We start from the raw sequence: 24,186 nt of genomic DNA, 5'->3' as shown, positions 1-24,186 counted from the left end.
TTACATTTACTACAACTGTATCTGACGCTTGAGGGTGGTAGCCAGCGCTACTCAGACTGCACGGGGAGAAGGGGACCTTCTTTTCAACCCCCGGGGGCGTGACGCGAACGTCTACAGCCTGTCATAAGTGGGTACCTGGCGGGAAACCCTCTTATGCTACCTTGGCATCAAGGCTGCCAGAACCGAGGCCCTCGCTAAGCTTTCGCACGATAATAGGGTTTGGAAATGAGAGGCTCGTTAGGAAACACAGAAACAAACGCCGGCAGTCTACAACGCCAAAGAAGGCATAGGGGGATGGTTAGAATTTTTTTTTAACCGTTAGTGACGTCACATTTTAGTAAATATTATAAATATTATTTACGTTAGAAAAAAAAGAAAAACACGCGCCCAGAGTGGGGCCCGAACCAACGCCTTTCGATTAGATCTCGAATGCCTTACCAATTCGGCTATCTGGGCGACTGTGTCTTCCTTCACTTTCTGGGGTATTTATATTTACTACAACTGTATCTGACGCTTGAGGGTGGTAGCCAGCGCCACTCAGACTGCACGAGGAGAAGGGGACCTTCTTTTCAACCCCCGGGGGCGTGACGCGAACGTCTACAGCCTGTCATAAGTGGGTAACTGGTGGGAAACCCTCTTATGCTACCTTGGCATCAAGGCTGCCAGAACCGAGGCCCTAGCAAAGCTTTCGCACGATAATAGGGTTTGGAAATGAGGGGCTCGTTAGGAAATACAGAAAGAAACGCCGGCAGTCTACAACGCCAAAGAAGGCATAGGGGGATGGTTAGAATTTTATTTTTAACCGTTAGTGACGTCACATTTTTTTTAATATAATTATTAATTACGTTAGAAAGAAAGAAAAACACGCGCCCAGAGTGGGGACCGAACCCACGCCTTTCGATTAGATCTCGAATGCCTTACCAATTCGGCTATCTGGGCGACTGTGTCCTCCTTCACTTTCTGGGGTATTTATATATACTACAACTGTATCTGACGCTTGAGGGTGGTAGCCAGCGCTACTCAGACTGCACGGGGAGAAGGGGACCTTCTTTTCAACCCCCGGGGACGTGACGCGAACGTCTACAGCCTGTCATAAGTGGGTAACTGGCGGGAAACCCTCTTATGCTAACTTGGCATCAAGGCTGCAAGAACCGAGGCCCTCGCTAAGCTTTCGCACGATAATAGGGTTTGGAAATGAGGGGCTCGTTAGGAAATACAGAAAGAAACGCCGGCAGTCTACAACGCCAAAGAAGGCATAGGGGGATGGTTAGAATTTTTTTTAACCGTTATGACGTCACATTTTTTTTAATATTATAATTATTAATTACGTTAGAAAGAAAGAAAAACACGCGCCCAGAGTGGGGACCGAACCCACGCCTTTCGATTAGATCTCGAATGCCTTACCAATTCGGCTATCTGGGCGACTGTGTCCTCCTTCACTTTCTGGGGTATTTATATTTACTACAACTGTATCTGATGCTTGAGGGTGGTAGCCAGCGCCACTCAGACTGCACGGGGAGAAGGGGACCTTCTTTTCAATTCCCGGGGGCGTGACGCGAACGTCTACAGCCTGTCATAAGTGGGTAACTGGCGGGAAACCCTCTTAAGCTACCTTGGCATCAAGGCTGCCAGAACCGAGGCCCTCGCTAAGCTTTCGCACGATAATAGGGTTTGGAAATGAGGGGCTCGTTAGGAAACACAGAAAGAAACGCCGGCAGTCTACAACGCCAAAGAAGGCATAGGGGGATGGTTAGAATTTTTTTTTAACCGTAATGACGTCACATTTTTTTTTAATGTTATAATTATTTATTACGTTAGAAAGAAAGAAAAACACGCGCCCAGAGTGGGGACCGAACCCACGCCTTTCGATTAGATCTCGAATGCCTTACCAATTTGGCTATCTGGGCGACTGTGTCCTTCACTTTCTGGGTTATTTATATTTACTACAACTGTATCTGACACTTGAGGGTGGTCGCCAGCGCCACTCAGACTGCACGGGGAGAAGGGGACCTTCTTTTCAACCCCCGGGGCCGTGACGCGAACGTCTACAGCCTGTCATAAGTGTGTAACTGGCGGGAAACCCTCTTATGCTACCTTGGCATCAAGGCTGCCAGAACCGAGGCCCTCGCTATGCTTTCGCACGATAATAGGGTTTGGAAATGAGGGGCTCGTTAGGAAATACAGAAAGAAGCGCCGGCATTCTACAATGCCAAAGAAGGCATAGGGGGATGGTTGGAATTTTTTTTAACCGTTAGTGACGTCACATTTTTTTTAATATTATAATTAATTATTACGTTAGAAAGAAAGAAAAACACGTGCCCAGAGTGGGGACCGAACCCATGCCTTTCGATTAGATCTCGAATGCCTTACCAATTCGGCTATCTGGGCGACTGTGTCCTCCTTCACTTTCCTGGGTATTTATATTTACTGAAACTGTATCTGACGCTTGAGGGTGGTAGCCAGCGCCACTCAGACTGCACGGGGAGAAGGGGCCCTTCTTTTCAACCCCTGGGGGCGTGACGCGAACGTCTTCAGCCTGTCATAAGTGGGTAACTGGCCGGAAACCCTCTTATGCTACCTTGGCATCAAGGCTGGCAGAACCGAGGCCCTCGCTAAGCTTTCGCACGATAATAGGGTTTGGAAATGAGGGGCTCGTTAGGAAATACAGAAAGAAACGCCGGCAGTCTACAACGCCAAAGAAGGCATAGGGGGATGGTTAGAATTTTTTTTAACCGTTAGTGACGTCACATTTTTTTTAATATTATAATTATTAATTACGTTAGAAAGAAAGAAAAACACGCGCCCAGAGTGGGGACCGAAGCCACGCCTTTCGATTAGATCTCGAATGCCTTACCAATTTGGCAATCTGGGCGACTGTGTCCTCCTTCACATTCTGGGGTATTTATAATTACTACAACTGTATCTGACGCTTGAGGGTGGTAGCCAGCGCCACTAAGACTGCACGGGGAGAAGGGGAACTTTTTTTCAACCCCCGGGGGCGTGACGCGAACGTCTACAGCCTGTCATAAGTGGGTAACTGGCGGGAAACCCTCTTATGCTACCTTGGCATCAAGGTTGCCAAAACCGAGGCCCTCGCTAAGCTTTCGCACGATAATAGGGTTTGGAAATGAGGGGCTCGTTAGGAAACACAGAAAGAAACGCCGGCAGTCTACAACGCCAAAGAAGGCATAGGGGGATGGTTAGAATTTTTTTTTAACCGTTAGTGGCGTCACATTTTTTTTAATATTATAATTATTAATTACGTTAGAAAGAAAGAAAAACACGCGCCCAGAGTGGGGACCGAACCCACGCCTTTCGATTAGATCTCGAATGCCTTACCAATTCGGCTATCTGGGCGACTGTGTCCTCCTTCACTTTCTGGGGTATTTATATTTACTACAACTGTATCTGACGCTTGAGGGTGGTAGCCAGCGCCACTCGTACTGCACGGGGAGAAGGGGTCCTTCTTTTCAACCCCCGGGGGCATTACGCGAACGTCTACAGCCTGTCATAAGTGGGTAACTGGCGGGAAACCCTCTTATGCTACCTTGGCATCAAGGCTGCCAGAACCGAGTCCCTCGCTAAGCTTTCGCACGATAATAGGGTTTGGAAATGAGGGGCTCGTTAGGAAATACAGAAAGAAACGCCGGCAGTCTACAACGCCAAAGAAGGCATAGGGGGATGGTTAGAATTTTTTTTAACCGTTAGTGCCGTCACATTTTTTTTTAATATTATAATTATTAATTACGTTAGAAAGAAAGAAAAACACGTGCCCAGAGTGGGTACCGAACCCACGCCTTTTGATTAGATCTCGAATGCCTTACCAATTCGGCTATCTGGGCGACTGTGTCCTCCTTCACTTTCTGGGGTATTTATATTTACTACAACTGTATCTGACGCTTGAGGGTGGTAGCCAGCGCTACTCAGACTGCACGGGGAGAAGGGGACCTTCTTTTCAACCCGCGGGGGCGTGACGCGAACGTCTACAGCCTGTCATAAGTGGGTAACTGGTGGGAAACCCTCTTATGCTACCTTGGCATCAAGGCTGCCACAACCGAGGCCCTCGCTAAGCTTTCGCACGATAATAGGGTTTGGAAATGAGGGGCTCGTTAGGAAATACAGAAAGAAACGCCGGCAGTCTACAACGCCACAGAAGGCATAGGGGGATGGTTAGAATTTTTTTTAACCGTTAATGACGTCACATTTTTTTTAATAATATAATTATTAATTACGTTAGAAAGAAAGAAAAACACGCGCCCAGAGTGGGGACCGAACCCACGCCTTTCGATTAGATCTCGAATGCCTTACCAATTCGGCTATCTGGGCGACTGTGTTCTCCTTCACTTTATGGGGTATTATATTTACTACAACTGTATCTGACGCTTGAGGGTGGTAGCCAGCGCCAATCAGACTGAACGGGGAGAAGGAAACCTTCTTTTTAACCCCAGGGGGCTTGACGCGAACGTCTACAGCCTGTCATAAGTGGGTAACTGGCGGGAAACCCTCTTATGCTACCTTGGCATCAAGGCTGCCAGAACCGAGGCCCTCGCTAAGCTTTCGCACGATAATAGGTTTTAGAAATGAGGGGCTCGTTAGGAAATACAAAAAGAAACGCCGGCAGTGTACAATGCCAAAGAAGGCATAGGGGGATGGTTAGAATTTTTTTTTACCGTTATTGACGTCACATTTTTTTTTAATATTCAAATTAATAATTACGTTAGAAAAAAAGAAAAGCACGCGCCCAGAGTGGGGACCGAACCCGAGCCTTTCGATTAAATCTCGAATGCCTTACCAATTCGGCTATCTGGGCGACTGTGTCCTCCTTCACTTCCTGGGGTATTTATATTTACTAACACTGTATCTGACGCTTGAGGGTGGTAGCCAGCGCCACTCAGACTGCACGGGGAGAAGGGGACCTTCTTTTCAACCCCCAGGGGCGTGACGCGAACGTCTACAGCCTGTCATAAGTGGGTAACTGGCGGGAAACCCTCTTATGCTACCTTGGCATCAAGGCTGCCAGAACCGAGGCCCTAGCTAAGCTTTCGCACGATAATACGGTTTGGAAATGAGGGGCTCGTTAGGAAATACAGAAAGAAACGCTGGCAGTCTACAACGCCAAAGAAGGCATAGGGGGATGGTTAGAATTTTTTTTAACCGTTAGTGACGTCACATTTTTTTTTAATATTATAATTGTTAATTACGTTAGAAAGAAAGAAAAATACGCGCCCAGAGTGGGGACCACACCCACGCCTTTCAATTAGATCTCGAATGCCTTACCAATTTGGCTATCTGGGCGACTGTGTCCTCCTTCACTTTCTGGGGTATTTATATTTACTACAACTGTATCTGACGCTTGAGGGTGGTAGCCAGCGCCACTCAGACTGCACGGGGAGAAGGGGACCTTCTTTTCAATCCCCGGGGGCGTGACGCGAACGTCTACAGCCTGTCATAAGTGGGTAACTGGCGGGAAACCCTCTTATGCTACATTGGCATCAAGGCTGCCAGAACCGAGGCCCTAGCTAAGCTTTCGCACGATAATACGGTTTGGAAATGAGGGGCTCGTTAGGAAATACAGAAAGAAACGCTGGCAGTCTACAACACCAAAGAAGGCATAGGGGGATGGTTAGAATTTTTTTAACCGTTATGACGTCACATTTTTTTTTAATATTATAATTATTAATTTTGTTAGAAAGAAAGAAAAACACGCGCCCAGAGTGGGGACCGAACCCACGCCTTTCGATTAAATCTCGAATGCCTTACCAATACGGCTATCTGGGCGACTGTGTCTTCCTTCACTTTCTGGGGTATTTATATTTACTACAACTGTATCTGACGCTTGAGGGTGGTAGCCAGCGCCACTCAGACTGCACGAGGAGAAGGGGACCTTCTTTTCAACCCCCGGGGGCGTGACGCGAACGTCTACAGCCTGTCATAAGTGGGTAACTGGTGGGAAACCCTCTTATGCTACCTTGGCATCAAGGCTGCCAGAACCGAGGCCCTAGCAAAGCTTTCGCACGATAATAGGGTTTGGAAATGAGGGGCTCGTTAGGAAATACAGAAAGAAACGCCGGCAGTCTACAACGCCAAAGAAGGCATAGGGGGATGGTTAGAATTTTTTTTAACCGTTATGACGTCACATTTTTTTTAATATTATAATTATTAATTACGTTAGAAAGAAAGAAAAACACGCGCCCAGAGTGGGGACCGAACCCACGCCTTTCGATTAGATCTCGAATGCCTTACCAATTCGGCTATCTGGGCGACTGTGTCCTCCTTCACTTTCTGGGGTATTTATATTTACTACAACTGTATCTGACGCTTGAGGGTGGTAGCCAGCGCCACTCAGACTGCACGGGGAGAAGGGGACCTTCTTTTCAACCCCCGGGGGCGTGACGCGAACGTCTACAGCCTGTCATAAGTGGGTAACTGGCGGGAAACCCTCTTAAGCTACCTTGGCAACAAGGCTGCCAGAACCGAGGCCCTCGCTAAGCTTTCGCACGATAATAGGGTTTGGAAATGAGGGGCTCGTTAGGAAACACAGAAAGAAACGCCGGCAGTCTACAACGCCAAAGAAGGCATAGGGGGATGGTTAGAATTTTTTTTAACCATTAGTGACGTCACATTTTTTTTTAATGTTATAAATATTTATTACGTTAGAAAGAAAGAAAAACACGCGCCCAGAGTGGGGACCGAACCCACGCCTTTCGATTAGATCTCGAATGCCTTACCAATTTGGCAATCTGGGCGACTGTGTCCTCCTTCACTTTCTGGGGTATTTATAATTACTACAACTGTATCTGACGCTTGAGGGTGGTAGCCAGCGCCACTAAGACTGCACGGGGAGAAGGGGAACTTCTTTTCAACCCCGGGGGCCTGACGCGAACGTCTACAGCCTGTCATAAGTGGGTAACTGGCGGGAAACCCTCTTATGCTATCTTAGCATCAAGGCTGCCAGAACCGAGTCCCTCGCTAAGCTTTCGCACGATAATAGGGTTTGGAAATGAGGGGCTCGTCAGGAAATACAAAAAGAAACGCCGGCAGTCTACAATGCCAAAGAAGGCATAGGGGGATGGTTAGAATTTTTTTTAACCGTTAGCGACGTCACATTTTTTTTTTATATTAAAATTATTAATTATGTTAGAAAGAAAGAAAAACACGCGCCCAGAGTGGGGACCGAACCCACGCCTTTCGATTATATCTCGAATGCCTTACCAATTCGGCTATCTGGGCGACTGTGTCCTCCTTCACTTCCTGGGGTATTTATATTTACTAACACTATATCTGACGCTTGAGGGTGGTAGCCAGCGCCACTCAGACTGCACGGGGAGAAGGGGACCTTCTTTTCAACCCCCGGGGGCGTGACGCGAACGTCTACAGCCTGTCATAAGTGGGTAACTGGCGGGAAACTCTCTTACGCTACCTTGGAATCAAGGCTGCCACAACCGAGGCCCTCGCTAAGCTTTCGCACGATAATAGGGTTTGGAAATGAGGGGCTCGTTAGGAAATACAGAAAGAAACGCCGGCAGTCTACAACGCCAAAGAAGGCATAGGGAGATGGTTAGAATTTTTTTTAACCGTTAGTGATGTCACATTTTTTTTAATAATATAATTATTAATTACGTTAGAAAGAAAGAAAAACACGCGCCCAGAGTGGGGACCGAACCCACGCCTTTCGATTAGATCTCGAATGCCTTACCAATTCGGCTATCTGGGCGACTGTGTTCTCCTTCACTTTATGGGGTATTATATTTACTACAACTGTATCTGACGCTTGAGGGTGGTAGCCAGCGCCAATCAGACTGCACGGGGAGAAGGAAACCTTCTTTTTAACCCCAGGGGGCTTGACGCGAACGTCTACAGCCTGTCATAAGTGGGTAACTGGCGGGAAACCCTCTTATGCTACCTTGGCATCAAGGCTGCCAGAACCGAGGCCCTCGCTAAGCTTTCGCACGATAATAGGTTTTAGAAATGAGGGGCTCGTTAGGAAATACAAAAAGAAACGCCGGCAGTGTACAATGCCAAAGAAGGCATAGGGGGATGATTAGAATTTTTTTTTTACCGTTATTGACGTCACATTTTTTTTAATATTCAAATTATTAATTACGTTAGAAAAAAAGAAAAACACGCGCTCAGAGTGGGGACCGAACCCATGCCTTCCGATTAAATCTCGAATGCCTTACCAATTCGGCTATCTGGGCGACTGTGTCCTCCTTCACTTTCTGGGGTATTTATATTTACTAACACTGTATCTGACGCTTGAGGGTGGTAGCCAGCGCCACTCAGACTGCACGGGGAGAAGGGGACCTTCTTTTCAACCCCCGGGGGCGTGACGCGAACGTCTACAGCCTGTCATAAGTGGGTAACTGGCGGGAAACCCTCTTATGCTACCTTGGCATCAAGGCTGCCAGAACCGAGGCCCTAGCTAAGCTTTCGCACGATAATACGGTTTGGAAATGAGGGGCTCGTTAGGAAATACAGAAAGAAACGCTGGCAGTCTACAACGCCAAAGAAGGCATAGGGGGATGGTTAGAATTTTTTTTAACCGTTAGTGACGTCACATTTTTTTTTAATATTATAATTGTTAATTACGTTAGAAAGAAAGAAAAATACGCGCCCAGAGTGGGGACCGAACCCACGCCTTTCAATTAGATCTCGAATGCCTTACCAATTTGGCTATCTGGGCGACTGTGCCCTCCTTCACTTTCTGGGGTATTTATATTTACTACAACTGTATCTGACGCTTGAGGGTGGTAGCCAGCGCCACTCAGACTGCACGGGGAGAAGGGGACCTTCTTTTCAATCCCCGTGGGCGTGACGCGAACGTCTACAGCCTGTCATAAGTGGGTAACTGGCGGGAAACCCTCTTATGCTACATTGGCATCAAGGCTGCCAGAACCGAGGCCCTAGCTAAGCTTTCGCACGATAATACGGTTTGGAAATGAGGGGCTCGTTAGGAAATACAGAAAGAAACGCTGGCAGTCTACAACACCAAAGAAGGCATAGGGGGATGGTTAGAATTTTTTTTAACCGTTATGACGTCACATTTTTTTTTAATATTATAATTATTAATTACGTTAGAAAGAAAGAAAAACACGCGCCCAGAGTGGGGACCGAACCCACGCCTTTCGATTAGATCTCGAATGCCTTACCAATTCGGCTATCTGGGCGACTGTGCCCTCCTTCACTTTCTGGGGTATTTATATTTACTACAACTGTATCTGACGCTTGAGGGTGGTAGCCAGCGCCACTCAGACTGCCCGGGGAGAAGGGGACCTTCTTTTCAATCCCCGTGGGCGTGACGCGAACGTCTACAGCCTGTCATAAGTGGGTAACTGGCGGGAAACCCTCTTATGCTACATTGGCATCAAGGCTGCCAGAACCGAGGCCCTAGCTAAGCTTTCGCACGATAATACGGTTTGGAAATGAGGGGCTCGTTAGGAAATACAGAAAGAAACGCTGGCAGTCTACAACACCAAAGAAGGCATAGGGGGATGGTTAGAATTTTTTTTAACCGTTATGACGTCACATTTTTTTTTTAATATTATAATTATTAATTACGTTAGAAAGAAAGAAAAACACGCGCCCAGAGTGGGGACCGAACCCACGCCTTTCGATTAGATCTCGAATGCCTTACCAATTCGGCTATCTGGGCGACTGTGTCTTCCTTCACTTTCTGGGGTATTTATATTTACTACAACTGTATCTGACGCTTGAGGGTGGTAGCCAGCGCCACTCAGACTGCACGAGGAGAAGGGGACCTTCTTTTCAACCCCCGGGGGCGTGACGCGAACGTCTACAGCCTGTCATAAGTGGGTAACTGGTGGGAAACCCTCTTATGCTACCTTGGCATCAAGGCTGCCAGAACCGAGGCCCTAGCAAAGCTTTCGCACGATAATAGGGTTTGGAAATGAGGGGCTCGTTAGGAAATACAGGAAGAAACGCCGGCAGTCTACAAAGCCAAAGAAGGCATAGGGGGATGGTTAGAATTTTTTTTTTAACCGTTAGTGACGTCACATTTTTTTTTAATATTATAATTATTAATTACGTTAGAAAGAAAGAAAAACACGCGCCCAGAGTGGGGACCGAACCCACGCCTTTCGATTAGATCTCGAATGCCTTACCAATTCGGCTATCTGGGCGACTGTGTCCTCCTTCACTTTCTGGGGTATTTATATATACTACAACTGTATCTGACGCTTGAGGGTGGTAGCCAGCGCTACTCAGACTGCACGGGGAGAAGGGGACCTTCTTTTCCACCCCCGGGGACGTGACGCGAACGTCTACAGCCTGTCATAAGTGGGTAACTGGCGGGAAACCCTCTTATGCTACCTTGGCATCAAGGCTGCAAGAACCGAGGCCCTCGCTAAGCTTTCGCACGATAATAGGGTTTGGAAATGAGGGGCTCGTTAGGAAATACAGAAAGAAACGCCGGCAGTCTACAATGCCAAAGAAGGCATAGGGGGATGGTTAGAATTTTTTTTAACCGTTATGACGTCACATTTTTTTTAATATTATAATTATTTATTACGTTAGAAAGAAAGAAAAACACGCGCCCAGAGTGGTAACCGAACCCACGCCTTTCGATTAGATCTCGAATGCCTTACCACTTCGGCTATCTGGGCGATTGTGTCCTGCTTTACTTTCTGGGGTATTTATATTTACTAAAACTGTATCTGACGCTTGAGGGTGGTAGCCAGCACCACTCAGACTGCACGGGGAGAAGGGGACCTTATTTTCAACCCCCGGGGGCGTGACGCGAACGTCTACAGCCTGTCATAAGTGGGTAACTGGCGGAAAACCCTCTTATGCTACCTTGGCATCAAGGCTGCCACAACCGAGGCCCTCGCTAAGCTTTCGCACGATAATAGGGTTTGGAAATGAGGGGCTCGTTAGCAAATACAGAAAGAAACGCCGGCAGTCTACAACGCCAAAGAAGGCATAGGGGGATGGTTAGAATTTTTTTTAACCGTTAGTGACGTCACATTTTTTTTTAATATTATAATTATTAATTACGTTAGAAAGAAAGAAAAACACGCGCCCAGAGTAGGGACCGAACCCACGCCTTTCGATTAGATCTCGAATGCCTTACCAATTCGGCTATCTGGGCGACTGTGTCCTCCTTCACTTTCTGGGGTATTTATATTTACTACAACTGTATCTGACGCTTGAGGGTGGTAGCCAGCGCCACTCGTACTGCACGGGGAGAAGGGGACCTTCTTTTCAACCCCCGGGGGCATTACGCGAACGTCTACAGCCTGTCATAAGTGTGTAACTGGCGGGAAACCCTCTTATGCTACCTTGGCATCAAGGCTGCCAGAACCGAGGCCCTCGCTAAGCTTTCGCACGATAATAGGGTTTGGAAATGAGGGGCTCGTTAGGAAATACAGAAAGAAGCGCCGGCAGTCTACAACGCCAAAGAAGGCATAGGGGGATGGTTAGAATTTTTTTTAACCGTTAGTGACGTCACATTTTTTTTAATATTATAATTAATTATTACGTTAGAAAGAAAGAAAAACACGTGCCCAGAGTGGGGACCGAACCCATGCCTTTCGATTAGATCTCGAATGCCTTACCAATTCGGCTATCTGGGCGACTGTGTCCTCCTTCACTTTCCTGGGTATTTATATTTACTACAACTGTATCTGACGCTTGAGGGTGGTAGCCAGCGCCACTCAGACTGCACGGGGAGAAGGGGACCTTCTTTTCAACCCCTGGGGGCGTGACGCGAACGTCTTCAGCCTGTCATAAGTGGGTAACTGGCGGGAAACCCTCTTATGCTACCTTGGCATCAAGGCTGGCAGAACCGAGGCCCTCGCTAAGCTTTCGCACGATAATAGGGTTTGGAAATGAGGTGCTCGTTAGGAAATACAGAAAGAAACGCCGGCAGTCTACAACGCCAAAGAAGGCATAGGGGGATGGTTAGAATTTTTTTTAACCGTTAGTGACGTCACATTTTTTTTTAATATTATAATTATTAATTACGTTAGAAAGAAAGAAAAACACGCGCCCAGAGTGGGGACCGAACCCACGCCTTTCGATTAGATCTCGAATGCCTTACCAATTTGGCAATCTGGGCGACTGTGTCCTCCTTCACATTCTGGGGTATTTATAATTACTACAACTGTATCTGACGCTTGAGGGTGGTAGCCAGCGCCACTAAGACTGCACGGGGAGAAGGGGAACTTTTTTTCAACCCCCGGGGGCGTGACGCGAACGTCTACAGCCTGTCATAAGTGGGTAACTGGCGGGAAACCCTCTTATGCTACCTTGGCATCAAGGTTGCCAAAACCGAGGCCCTCGCTAAGCTTTCGCACGATAATAGGGTTTTGAAATGAGGGGCTCGTTAGGAAACACAGAAAGAAACGCCGGCAGTCTACAACGCCAAAGAAGGCATAGGGGGATGGTTAGAATTTTTTTTTAACCGTTAGTGATGTCACATTTTTTTTAATATTATAATTATTAATTACGTTAGAAAGAAAGAAAAACACGCGCCCAGAGTGGGGACCGAACCCACGCCTTTCGATTAGATCTCGAATGCCTTACCAATTCGGCTATCTGGGCGACTGTGTCCTCCTTCACTTTCTGGAGTATTTATATTTACTACAACTGTATCTGACGCTTGAGGGTGGTAGCCAGCGCCACTCGTACTGCACGGGGAGAAGGGGACCTTCTTTTCAACCCCCGGGGGCATTACGCGAACGTCTACAGCCTGTCATAAGTGGGTAACTGGCGGGAAACCCTCTTATGCTACCTTGGCATCAAGGCTGCCAGAACCGAGTCCCTCGCTAAGCTTTCGCACGATAATAGGGTTTGGAAATGAGGGGCTCGTTAGGAAATACAGAAAGAAACGCCGGCAGTCTACAACGCCAAAGAAGGCATAGGGGGATGGTAAGAATTTTTTTTAACCGTTAGTGCCGTCACATTTTTTTTTAATATTATAATTATTAATTACGTTAGAAAGAAAGAAAAACACGTGCCCAGAGTGGGTACCGAACCCACGCCTTTCGATTAGATCTCGAATGCCTTACCAATTCGGCTATCTGGGCGACTGTGTCCTCCTTCACTTTCTGGGGTATTTATATTTACTACAACTGTATCTGACGCTTGAGGGTGGTAGCCAGCGCTACTCAGACTGCATGGGGAGAAGGGGACCTTCTTTTCAACCCGCGTGGGCGTGACGCGAACGTCTATAGACTGTCATAAGTGGGTAACTGGCGGGAAACCCTCTTATGCTACCTTGGCATCAAGGCTGCCACAACCGAGGCCCTCGCTAAGCTTTCGCACGATAATAGGGTTTGGAAATGAGGGGCTCGTTAGGAAATACAGAAAGAAACGCCGGCAGTCTACAACGCCACAGAAGGCATAGGATGATGGTTAGAATTTTTTTTAACCGTTAATGACGTCACATTTTTTTTAATAATATAATTATTAATTACGTTAGAAAGAAAGAAAAACACGCGCCCAGAGTGGGGACCGAACCCACGCCTTTCGATTAGATCTTGAATGCCTTACCAATTCGGCTATCTGGGCGACTGTGTTCTCCTTCACTTTATGGGGTATTATATTTACTACAACTGTATCTGACGCTTGAGGGTGGTAGCCAGCGCCAATCAGACTGCACGGGGAGAAGGAAACCTTCTTTTTAACCCCAGGGGGCTTGACGCGAACGTCTACAGCCTGTCATAAGTGGGTAACTGGCGGGAAACCCTCTTATGCTACCTTGGCATCAAGGCTGCCAGAACCGAGGCCCTCGCTAAGCTTTCGCACGATAATAGGTTTTAGAAATGAGGGGCTCGTTAGGAAATACAAAAAGAAACGCCGGCAGTGTACAATGCCAAAGAAGGCATAGGGGGATGATTAGAATTTTTTTTTTACCGTTATTGACGTCACATTTTTTTTAATATTCAAATTATTAATTACGTTAGAAAAAAAGAAAAACACGCGCTCAGAGTGGGGACCGAACCCACGCCTTTCGATTAAATCTCGAATGCCTTACCAATTCGGCTATCTGGGCGACTGTGTCCTCCTTCACTTTCTGGGGTATTTATATTTACTAACACTGTATCTGACGCTTGAGGGTGGTAGCCAGCGCCACTCAGACTGCACGGGGAGAAGGGGACCTTCTTTTCAACCCCCGGGGGCGTGACGCGAACGTCTACAGCCTGTCATAAGTGGGTAACTGGCGGGAAACCCTCTTATGCTACCTTGGCATCAAGGCTGCCAGAACCGAGGCCCTAGCTAAGCTTTCGCACGATAATACGGTTTGGAAATGAGGGGCTCGTTAGGAAATACAGAAAGAAACGCTGGCAGTCTACAACGCCAAAGAAGGCATAGGGGGATGGTTAGAATTTTTTTTAACCGTTAGTGACGTCACATTTTTTTTTAATATTATAATTGTTAATTACGTTAGAAAGAAAGAAAAATACGCGCCCAGAGTGGGGACCACACCCACGCCTTTCAATTAGATCTCGAATGCCTTACCAATTTGGCTATCTGGGCGACTGTGCCCTCCTTCACTTTCTGGGGTATTTATATTTACTACAACTGTATCTGACGCTTGAGGGTGGTAGCCAGCGCCACTCAGACTGCACGGGGAGAAGGGGACCTTCTTTTCAATCCCCGTGGGCGTGACGCGAACGTCTACAGCCTGTCATAAGTGGGTAACTGGCGGGAAACCCTCTTATGCTACATTGGCATCAAGGCTGCCAGAACCGAGGCCCTAGCTAAGCTTTCGCACGATAATACGGTTTGGAAATGAGGGGCTCGTTAGGAAATACAGAAAGAAACGCTGGCAGTCTACAACACCAAAGAAGGCATAGGGGGATGGTTAGAATTTTTTTAACCGTTATGACGTCACATTTTTTTTTAATATTATAATTATTAATTACGTTAGAAAGAAAGAAAAACACGCGCCCAGAGTGGGGACCGAACCCACGCCTTTCGATTAGATCTCGAATGCCTTACCAATTTGGCAATCTGGGCGACTGTGTCCTCCTTCACATTCTGGGGTATTTATAATTACTACAACTGTATCTGACGCTTGAGGGTGGTAGCCAGCGCCACTAAGACTGCACGGGGAGAAGGGGAACTTTTTTTCAACCCCCGGGGGCGTGACGCGAACGTCTACAGCCTGTCATAAGTGGGTAACTGGCGGGAAACCCTCTTAGGCTACCTTGCAATCAAGGTTGCCAAAACCGAGGCCCTCGCTAAGCTTTCGCACGATAATAGGGTTTGGAAATGAGGGGCTCGTTAGGAAACACAGAAAGAAACGCCGGCAGTCTACAACGCCAAAGAAGGCATAGGGGGATGGTTAGAATTTTTTTTTAACCATTAGTGATCTCACATTTTTTTTAATATTATAATTATTAATTACGTTAGAAAGAAAGAAAAACACGCGCCCAGAGTGGGGACCGAACCCACGCCTTTCGATTAGATCTCGAATGCCTTACCAATTTGGCAATCTGGGCGACTGTGTCCTCCTTCACATTCTGGGGTATTTATAATTACTACAACTGTATCTGACGCTTGAGGGTGGTAGCCAGCGCCACTAAGACTGCACGGGGAGAAGGGGAACTTTTTTCAACCCCCGGGGGCGTGACGCGAACGTCTACAGCCTGTCATAAGTGGGTAACTGGCGGGAAACCCTCTTATGCTACCTTGGCATCAAGGTTGCCAAAACCGAGGCCCTCGCTAAGCTTTCGCACGATAATAGGGTTTGGAAATGAGGGGCTCGTTAGGAAACACAGAAAGAAACGCCGGCAGTCTACAACGCCAAAGAAGGCATAGGGGGATGGTTAGAATTTTTTTTTAACCATTAGTGATGTCACATTTTTTTTAATATTATAATTATTAATTACGTTAGAAAGAAAGAAAAACACGCGCCCAGAGTGGGGACCGAACCCACGCCTTTCGATTAGATCTCGAATGCCTTACCAATTCGGCTATCTGGGCGACTGTGTCCTCCTTCACTTTCTGGGGTATTTATATTTACTACAACTGTATCTGACGCTTGAGGGTGGTAGCCAGCGCCACTCGTACTGCACGGGGAGAAGGGGACCTTCTTTTCAACCCCCGGGGGCATTACGCGAACGTCTACAGCCTGTCATAAGTGGGTAACTGGCGGGAAACCCTCTTATGCTACCTTGGCATCAAGGCTGCCAGAACCGAGTCCCTCGCTAAGCTTTCGCACGATAATAGGGTTTGGAAATGAGGGGCTCGTTAGGAAATACAGAAAGAAACGCCGGCAGTCTACAACGCCAAAGAAGGCATAGGGGGATGGTTAGAATTTTTTTTAACCGTTAGTGCCGTCACATTTTTTTTTAATATTATAATTATTAATTACGTTAGAAAGAAAGAAAAACACGTGCCCAGAGTGGGTACCGAACCCACGCCTTTCGATTAGATCTCGAATGCCTTACCAATTCGGCTATCTGGGCGACTGTGTCCTCCTTCACTTTCTGGGGTATTTATATTTACTACAACTGTATCTGACGCTTGAGGGTGGTAGCCAGCGCTACTCAGACTGCATGGGGAGAAGGGGACCTTCTTTTCAACCCGCGGGGGCGTGACGCGAACGTCTTCAGCCTGTCATAAGTGGGTAACTGGCGGGAAACCCTCTTATGCTACCTTGGCATCAAGGCTGGCAGAACCGAGGCCCTCGCTAAGCTTTCGCACGATAATAGGGTTTGGAAATGAGGTGCTCGTTAGGAAATACAGAAAGAAACGCCGGCAGTCTACAACGCCAAAGAAGGCATAGGGGGATGGTTAGAATTTTTTTTAACCGTTATGACGTCACATTTTTTTTAATATTATAATTATTAATTACGTTAGAAAGAAAGAAAAACACGCGCCCAGAGTGGGGACCGAACCCACGCCTTTCGATTAGATCTCGAATGCCTTACCAATTCGGCTATCTGGGCGACTCTGTCTTCCTTCACTTTCTGGGGTATTTATATTTACTACAACTGTATCTGACGCTTGAGGGTGGTAGCCAGCGCCACTCAGACTGCACGAGGAGAAGGGGACCTTCTTTTCAACCCCCGGGGGCGTGACGCGAACGTCTACAGCCTGTCATAAGTGGGTAACTGGTGGGAAACCCTCTTATGCTACCTTGGCATCAAGGCTGCCAGAACCGAGGCCCTAGCAAAGCTTTCGCACGATAATAGGGTTTGGAAATGAGGGGCTCGTTAGGAAATACAGGAAGAAACGCCGGCAGTCTACAAAGCCAAAGAAGGCATAGGGGGATGGTTAGAATTTTATTTTTAACCGTTAGTGACGTCACATTTTTTTTTAATATTATAATTATTAATTACGTTAGAAAGAAAGAAAAACACGCGCCCAGAGTGGGGACCGAACCCACGCCTTTCGATTAGATCTCGAATGCCTTACCAATTCGGCTATCTGGGCGACTGTGTCCTCCTTCACTTTCTGGGGTATTTATATATACTACAACTGTATCTGACGCTTGAGGGTGGTAGCCAGCGCTACTCAGACTGCACGGGGAGAAGGGGACCTTCTTTTCCACCCCCGGGGACGTGACGCGAACGTCTACAGCCTGTCATAAGTGGGTAACTGGCGGGAAACCCTCTTATGCTACCTTGGCATCAAGGCTGCAAGAACCGAGGCCCTCGCTAAGCTTTCGCACGATAATAGGGTTTGGAAATGAGGGGCTCGTTAGGAAATACAGAAAGAAACGCCGGCAGTCTACAACGCCAAAGAAGGCATAGGGGGATGGTTAGAATTTTTTTTAACCGTTATGACGTCACATTTTTTTTAATATTATAATTATTTATTACGTTAGAAAGAAAGAAAAACACGCGCCCAGAGTGGTAACCGAACCCACGCCTTTCGATTAGATCTCGAATGCCTTACCACTTCGGCTATCTGGGCGATTGTGTCCTGCTTTACTTTCTGGGGTATTTATATTTACTAAAACTGTATCTGACGCTTGAGGGTGGTAGCCAGCACCACTCAGACTGCACGGGGAGAAGGGGACCTTATTTTCAACCCCCGGGGGCGTGACGCGAACGTCTACAGCCTGTCATAAGTGGGTAACTGGCGGAAAACCCTCTTATGCTACCTTGGCATCAAGGCTGCCACAACCGAGGCCCTCGCTAAGCTTTCGCACGATAATAGGGTTTGGAAATGAGGGGCTCGTTAGCAAATACAGAAAGAAACGCCGGCAGTCTACAACGCCAAAGAAGGCATAGGGGGATGGTTAGAATTTTTTTTAACCGTTAGTGACGTCACATTTTTTTTTAATATTATAATTATTAATTACGTTAGAAAGAAAGAAAAACACGCGCCCAGAGTAGGGACCGAACCCACGCCTTTCGATTAGATCTCGAATGCCTTACCAATTCGGCTATCTGGGCGACTGTGTCCTCCTTCACTTTCTGGGGTATTTATATTTACTACAACTGTATCTGACGCTTGAGGGTGGTAGCCAGCGCCACTCGTACTGCACGGGGAGAAGGGGACCTTCTTTTCAACCCCCGGGGGCATTACGCGAACGTCTACAGCCTGTCATAAGTGTGTAACTGGCGGGAAACCCTCTTATGCTACCTTGGCATCAAGGCTGCCAGAACCGAGGCCCTCGCTAAGCTTTCGCACGATAATAGGGTTTGGAAATGAGGGGCTCGTTAGGAAATACAGAAAGAAACGCCGGCAGTCTACAACGCCAAAGAAGGCATAGGGGGATGGTAAGAATTTTTTTTAACCGTTAGTGCCGTCACATTTTTTTTTAATATTATAATTATTAATTACGTTAGAAAGAAAGAAAAACACGTGCCCAGAGTGGGTACCGAACCCACGCCTTTCGATTAGATCTCGAATGCCTTACCAATTCGGCTATCTGGGCGACTGTGTCCTCCTTCACTTTCTGGAGTATTTATATTTACTACAACTGTATCTGACGCTTGAGGGTGGTAGCCAGCGCCACTCGTACTGCACGGGGAGAAGGGGACCTTCTTTTCAACCCCCGGGGGCATTACGCGAACGTCTACAGCCTGTCATAAGTGGGTAACTGGCGGGAAACCCTCTTATGCTACCTTGGCATCAAGGCTGCCAGAACCGAGTCCCTCGCTAAGCTTTCGCACGATAATAGGGTTTGGAAATGAGGGGCTCGTTAGGAAATACAGAAAGAAACGCCGGCAGTCTACAACGCCAAAGAAGGCATAGGGGGATGGTAAGAATTTTTTTTAACCGTTAGTGCCGTCACATTTTTTTTTAATATTATAATTATTAATTACGTTAGAAAGAAAGAAAAACACGTGCCCAGAGTGGGTACCGAACCCACGCCTTTCGATTAGATCTCGAATGCCTTACCAATTCGGCTATCTGGGCGACTGTGTCCTCCTTCACTTTCTGGGGTATTTATATTTACTACAACTGTATCTGACGCTTGAGGGTGGTAGCCAGCGCTACTCAGACTGCATGGGGAGAAGGGGACCTTCTTTTCAACCCGCGGGGGCGTGACGCGAACGTCTATAGACTGTCATAAGTGGGTAACTGGCGGGAAACCCTCTTATGCTACCTTGGCATCAAGGCTGCCACAACCGAGGCCCTCGCTAAGCTTTCGCACGATAATAGGGTTTGGAAATGAGGGGCTCGTTAGGAAATACAGAAAGAAACGCCGGCAGTCTACAACGCCACAGAAGGCATAGGATGATGGTTAGAATTTTTTTTAACCGTTAATGACGTCACATTTTTTTTAATAATATAATTATTAATTACGTTAGAAAGAAAGAAAAACACGCGCCCAGAGTGGGGACCGAACCCACGCCTTTCGATTAGATCTTGAATGCCTTACCAATTCGGCTATCTGGGCGACTGTGTTCTCCTTCACTTTATGGGGTATTATATTTACTACAACTGTATCTGACGCTTGAGGGTGGTAGCCAGCGCCAATCAGACTGCACGGGGAGAAGGAAACCTTCTTTTTAACCCCAGGGGGCTTGACGCGAACGTCTACAGCCTGTCATAAGTGGGTAACTGGCGGGAAACCCTCTTATGCTACCTTGGCATCAAGGCTGCCAGAACCGAGGCCCTCGCTAAGCTTTCGCACGATAATAGGTTTTAGAAATGAGGGGCTCGTTAGGAAATACAAAAAGAAACGCCGGCAGTGTACAATGCCAAAGAAGGCATAGGGGGATGATTAGAATTTTTTTTTTACCGTTATTGACGTCACATTTTTTTTAATATTCAAATTATTAATTACGTTAGAAAAAAAGAAAAACACGCGCTCAGAGTGGGGACCGAACCCACGCCTTTCGATTAAATCTCGAATGCCTTACCAATTCGGCTATCTGGGCGACTGTGTCCTCCTTCACTTTCTGGGGTATTTATATTTACTAACACTGTATCTGACGCTTGAGGGTGGTAGCCAGCGCCACTCAGACTGCACGGGGAGAAGGGGACCTTCTTTTCAACCCCCGGGGGCGTGACGCGAACGTCTACAGCCTGTCATAAGTGGGTAACTGGCGGGAAACCCTCTTATGCTACCTTGGCATCAAGGCTGCCAGAACCGAGGCCCTAGCTAAGCTTTCGCACGATAATACGGTTTGGAAATGAGGGGCTCGTTAGGAAATACAGAAAGAAACGCTGGCAGTCTACAACGCCAAAGAAGGCATAGGGGGATGGTTAGAATTTTTTTTAACCGTTAGTGACGTCACATTTTTTTTTAATATTATAATTGTTAATTACGTTAGAAAGAAAGAAAAATACGCGCCCAGAGTGGGGACCACACCCACGCCTTTCAATTAGATCTCGAATGCCTTACCAATTTGGCTATCTGGGCGACTGTGCCCTCCTTCACTTTCTGGGGTATTTATATTTACTACAACTGTATCTGACGCTTGAGGGTGGTAGCCAGCGCCACTCAGACTGCACGGGGAGAAGGGGACCTTCTTTTCAATCCCCGTGGGCGTGACGCGAACGTCTACAGCCTGTCATAAGTGGGTAACTGGCGGGAAACCCTCTTATGCTACATTGGCATCAAGGCTGCCAGAACCGAGGCCCTAGCTAAGCTTTCGCACGATAATACGGTTTGGAAATGAGGGGCTCGTTAGGAAATACAGAAAGAAACGCTGGCAGTCTACAACACCAAAGAAGGCATAGGGGGATGGTTAGAATTTTTTTAACCGTTATGACGTCACATTTTTTTTTAATATTATAATTATTAATTACGTTAGAAAGAAAGAAAAACACGCGCCCAGAGTGGGGACCGAACCCACGCCTTTCGATTAGATCTCGAATGCCTTACCAATTTGGCAATCTGGGCGACTGTGTCCTCCTTCACATTCTGGGGTATTTATAATTACTACAACTGTATCTGACGCTTGAGGGTGGTAGCCAGCGCCACTAAGACTGCACGGGGAGAAGGGGAACTTTTTTTCAACCCCCGGGGGCGTGACGCGAACGTCTACAGCCTGTCATAAGTGGGTAACTGGCGGGAAACCCTCTTAGGCTACCTTGCAATCAAGGTTGCCAAAACCGAGGCCCTCGCTAAGCTTTCGCACGATAATAGGGTTTGGAAATGAGGGGCTCGTTAGGAAACACAGAAAGAAACGCCGGCAGTCTACAACGCCAAAGAAGGCATAGGGGGATGGTTAGAATTTTTTTTTAACCATTAGTGATCTCACATTTTTTTTAATATTATAATTATTAATTACGTTAGAAAGAAAGAAAAACACGCGCCCAGAGTGGGGACCGAACCCACGCCTTTCGATTAGATCTCGAATGCCTTACCAATTTGGCAATCTGGGCGACTGTGTCCTCCTTCACATTCTGGGGTATTTATAATTACTACAACTGTATCTGACGCTTGAGGGTGGTAGCCAGCGCCACTAAGACTGCACGGGGAGAAGGGGAACTTTTTTCAACCCCCGGGGGCGTGACGCGAACGTCTACAGCCTGTCATAAGTGGGTAACTGGCGGGAAACCCTCTTATGCTACCTTGGCATCAAGGTTGCCAAAACCGAGGCCCTCGCTAAGCTTTCGCACGATAATAGGGTTTGGAAATGAGGGGCTCGTTAGGAAACACAGAAAGAAACGCCGGCAGTCTACAACGCCAAAGAAGGCATAGGGGGATGGTTAGAATTTTTTTTTAACCATTAGTGATGTCACATTTTTTTTAATATTATAATTATTAATTACGTTAGAAAGAAAGAAAAACACGCGCCCAGAGTGGGGACCGAACCCACGCCTTTCGATTAGATCTCGAATGCCTTACCAATTCGGCTATCTGGGCGACTGTGTCCTCCTTCACTTTCTGGGGTATTTATATTTACTACAACTGTATCTGACGCTTGAGGGTGGTAGCCAGCGCCACTCGTACTGCACGGGGAGAAGGGGACCTTCTTTTCAACCCCCGGGGGCATTACGCGAACGTCTACAGCCTGTCATAAGTGGGTAACTGGCGGGAAACCCTCTTATGCTACCTTGGCATCAAGGCTGCCAGAACCGAGTCCCTCGCTAAGCTTTCGCACGATAATAGGGTTTGGAAATGAGGGGCTCGTTAGGAAATACAGAAAGAAACGCCGGCAGTCTACAACGCCAAAGAAGGCATAGGGGGATGGTTAGAATTTTTTTTAACCGTTAGTGCCGTCACATTTTTTTTTAATATTATAATTATTAATTACGTTAGAAAGAAAGAAAAACACGTGCCCAGAGTGGGTACCGAACCCACGCCTTTCGATTAGATCTCGAATGCCTTACCAATTCGGCTATCTGGGCGACTGTGTCCTCCTTCACTTTCTGGGGTATTTATATTTACTACAACTGTATCTGACGCTTGAGGGTGGTAGCCAGCGCTACTCAGACTGCATGGGGAGAAGGGGACCTTCTTTTCAACCCGCGGGGGCGTGACGCGAACGTCTTCAGCCTGTCATAAGTGGGTAACTGGCGGGAAACCCTCTTATGCTACCTTGGCATCAAGGCTGGCAGAACCGAGGCCCTCGCTAAGCTTTCGCACGATAATAGGGTTTGGAAATGAGGTGCTCGTTAGGAAATACAGAAAGAAACGCCGGCAGTCTACAACGCCAAAGAAGGCATAGGGGGATGGTTAGAATTTTTTTTAACCGTTATGACGTCACATTTTTTTTAATATTATAATTATTAATTACGTTAGAAAGAAAGAAAAACACGCGCCCAGAGTGGGGACCGAACCCACGCCTTTCGATTAGATCTCGAATGCCTTACCAATTCGGCTATCTGGGCGACTCTGTCTTCCTTCACTTTCTGGGGTATTTATATTTACTACAACTGTATCTGACGCTTGAGGGTGGTAGCCAGCGCCACTCAGACTGCACGAGGAGAAGGGGACCTTCTTTTCAACCCCCGGGGGCGTGACGCGAACGTCTACAGCCTGTCATAAGTGGGTAACTGGTGGGAAACCCTCTTATGCTACCTTGGCATCAAGGCTGCCAGAACCGAGGCCCTAGCAAAGCTTTCGCACGATAATAGGGTTTGGAAATGAGGGGCTCGTTAGGAAATACAGGAAGAAACGCCGGCAGTCTACAAAGCCAAAGAAGGCATAGGGGGATGGTTAGAATTTTATTTTTAACCGTTAGTGACGTCACATTTTTTTTTAATATTATAATTATTAATTACGTTAGAAAGAAAGAAAAACACGCGCCCAGAGTGGGGACCGAACCCACGCCTTTCGATTAGATCTCGAATGCCTTACCAATTCGGCTATCTGGGCGACTGTGTCCTCCTTCACTTTCTGGGGTATTTATATATACTACAACTGTATCTGACGCTTGAGGGTGGTAGCCAGCGCTACTCAGACTGCACGGGGAGAAGGGGACCTTCTTTTCCACCCCCGGGGACGTGACGCGAACGTCTACAGCCTGTCATAAGTGGGTAACTGGCGGGAAACCCTCTTATGCTACCTTGGCATCAAGGCTGCAAGAACCGAGGCCCTCGCTAAGCTTTCGCACGATAATAGGGTTTGGAAATGAGGGGCTCGTTAGGAAATACAGAAAGAAACGCCGGCAGTCTACAACGCCAAAGAAGGCATAGGGGGATGGTTAGAATTTTTTTTAACCGTTATGACGTCACATTTTTTTTAATATTATAATTATTTATTACGTTAGAAAGAAAGAAAAACACGCGCCCAGAGTGGTAACCGAACCCACGCCTTTCGATTAGATCTCGAATGCCTTACCACTTCGGCTATCTGGG

General features: G+C 47.2%; 3 non-coding genes across 3 annotated transcripts; all 3 read right to left on the bottom strand.

Annotated features, from left to right (window-relative positions):
• Window positions 1-7,158: 7,158 nt before the first annotated feature.
• Trnai-uau (transfer RNA isoleucine (anticodon UAU)) lies at window positions 7,159-7,230 on the bottom strand. Its single transcript has one exon. It is a non-coding gene; the product is annotated as a tRNA-Ile (tRNA).
• Window positions 7,231-13,942: 6,712 nt separating this feature from the next.
• Trnak-uuu (transfer RNA lysine (anticodon UUU)) lies at window positions 13,943-14,014 on the bottom strand. Its single transcript has one exon. It is a non-coding gene; the product is annotated as a tRNA-Lys (tRNA).
• Window positions 14,015-20,240: 6,226 nt separating this feature from the next.
• Trnak-uuu (transfer RNA lysine (anticodon UUU)) lies at window positions 20,241-20,312 on the bottom strand. Its single transcript has one exon. It is a non-coding gene; the product is annotated as a tRNA-Lys (tRNA).
• Between the last annotated feature and the right edge of the window lie 3,874 nt (window positions 20,313-24,186).

This window comes from Haemaphysalis longicornis, unplaced genomic scaffold (assembly GCF_048455015.1).
Source record: "Haemaphysalis longicornis isolate Haplotype H1 unplaced genomic scaffold, Haemaphysalis longicornis Haplotype H1 scaffold_10, whole genome shotgun sequence".
In the NCBI taxonomy this organism is placed as follows: Eukaryota; Metazoa; Arthropoda; class Arachnida; order Ixodida; family Ixodidae; genus Haemaphysalis; species Haemaphysalis longicornis.
Note: the sequence above shows the minus strand (reverse complement) of the source record. Positions and strands in the feature narration are given on the sequence as shown.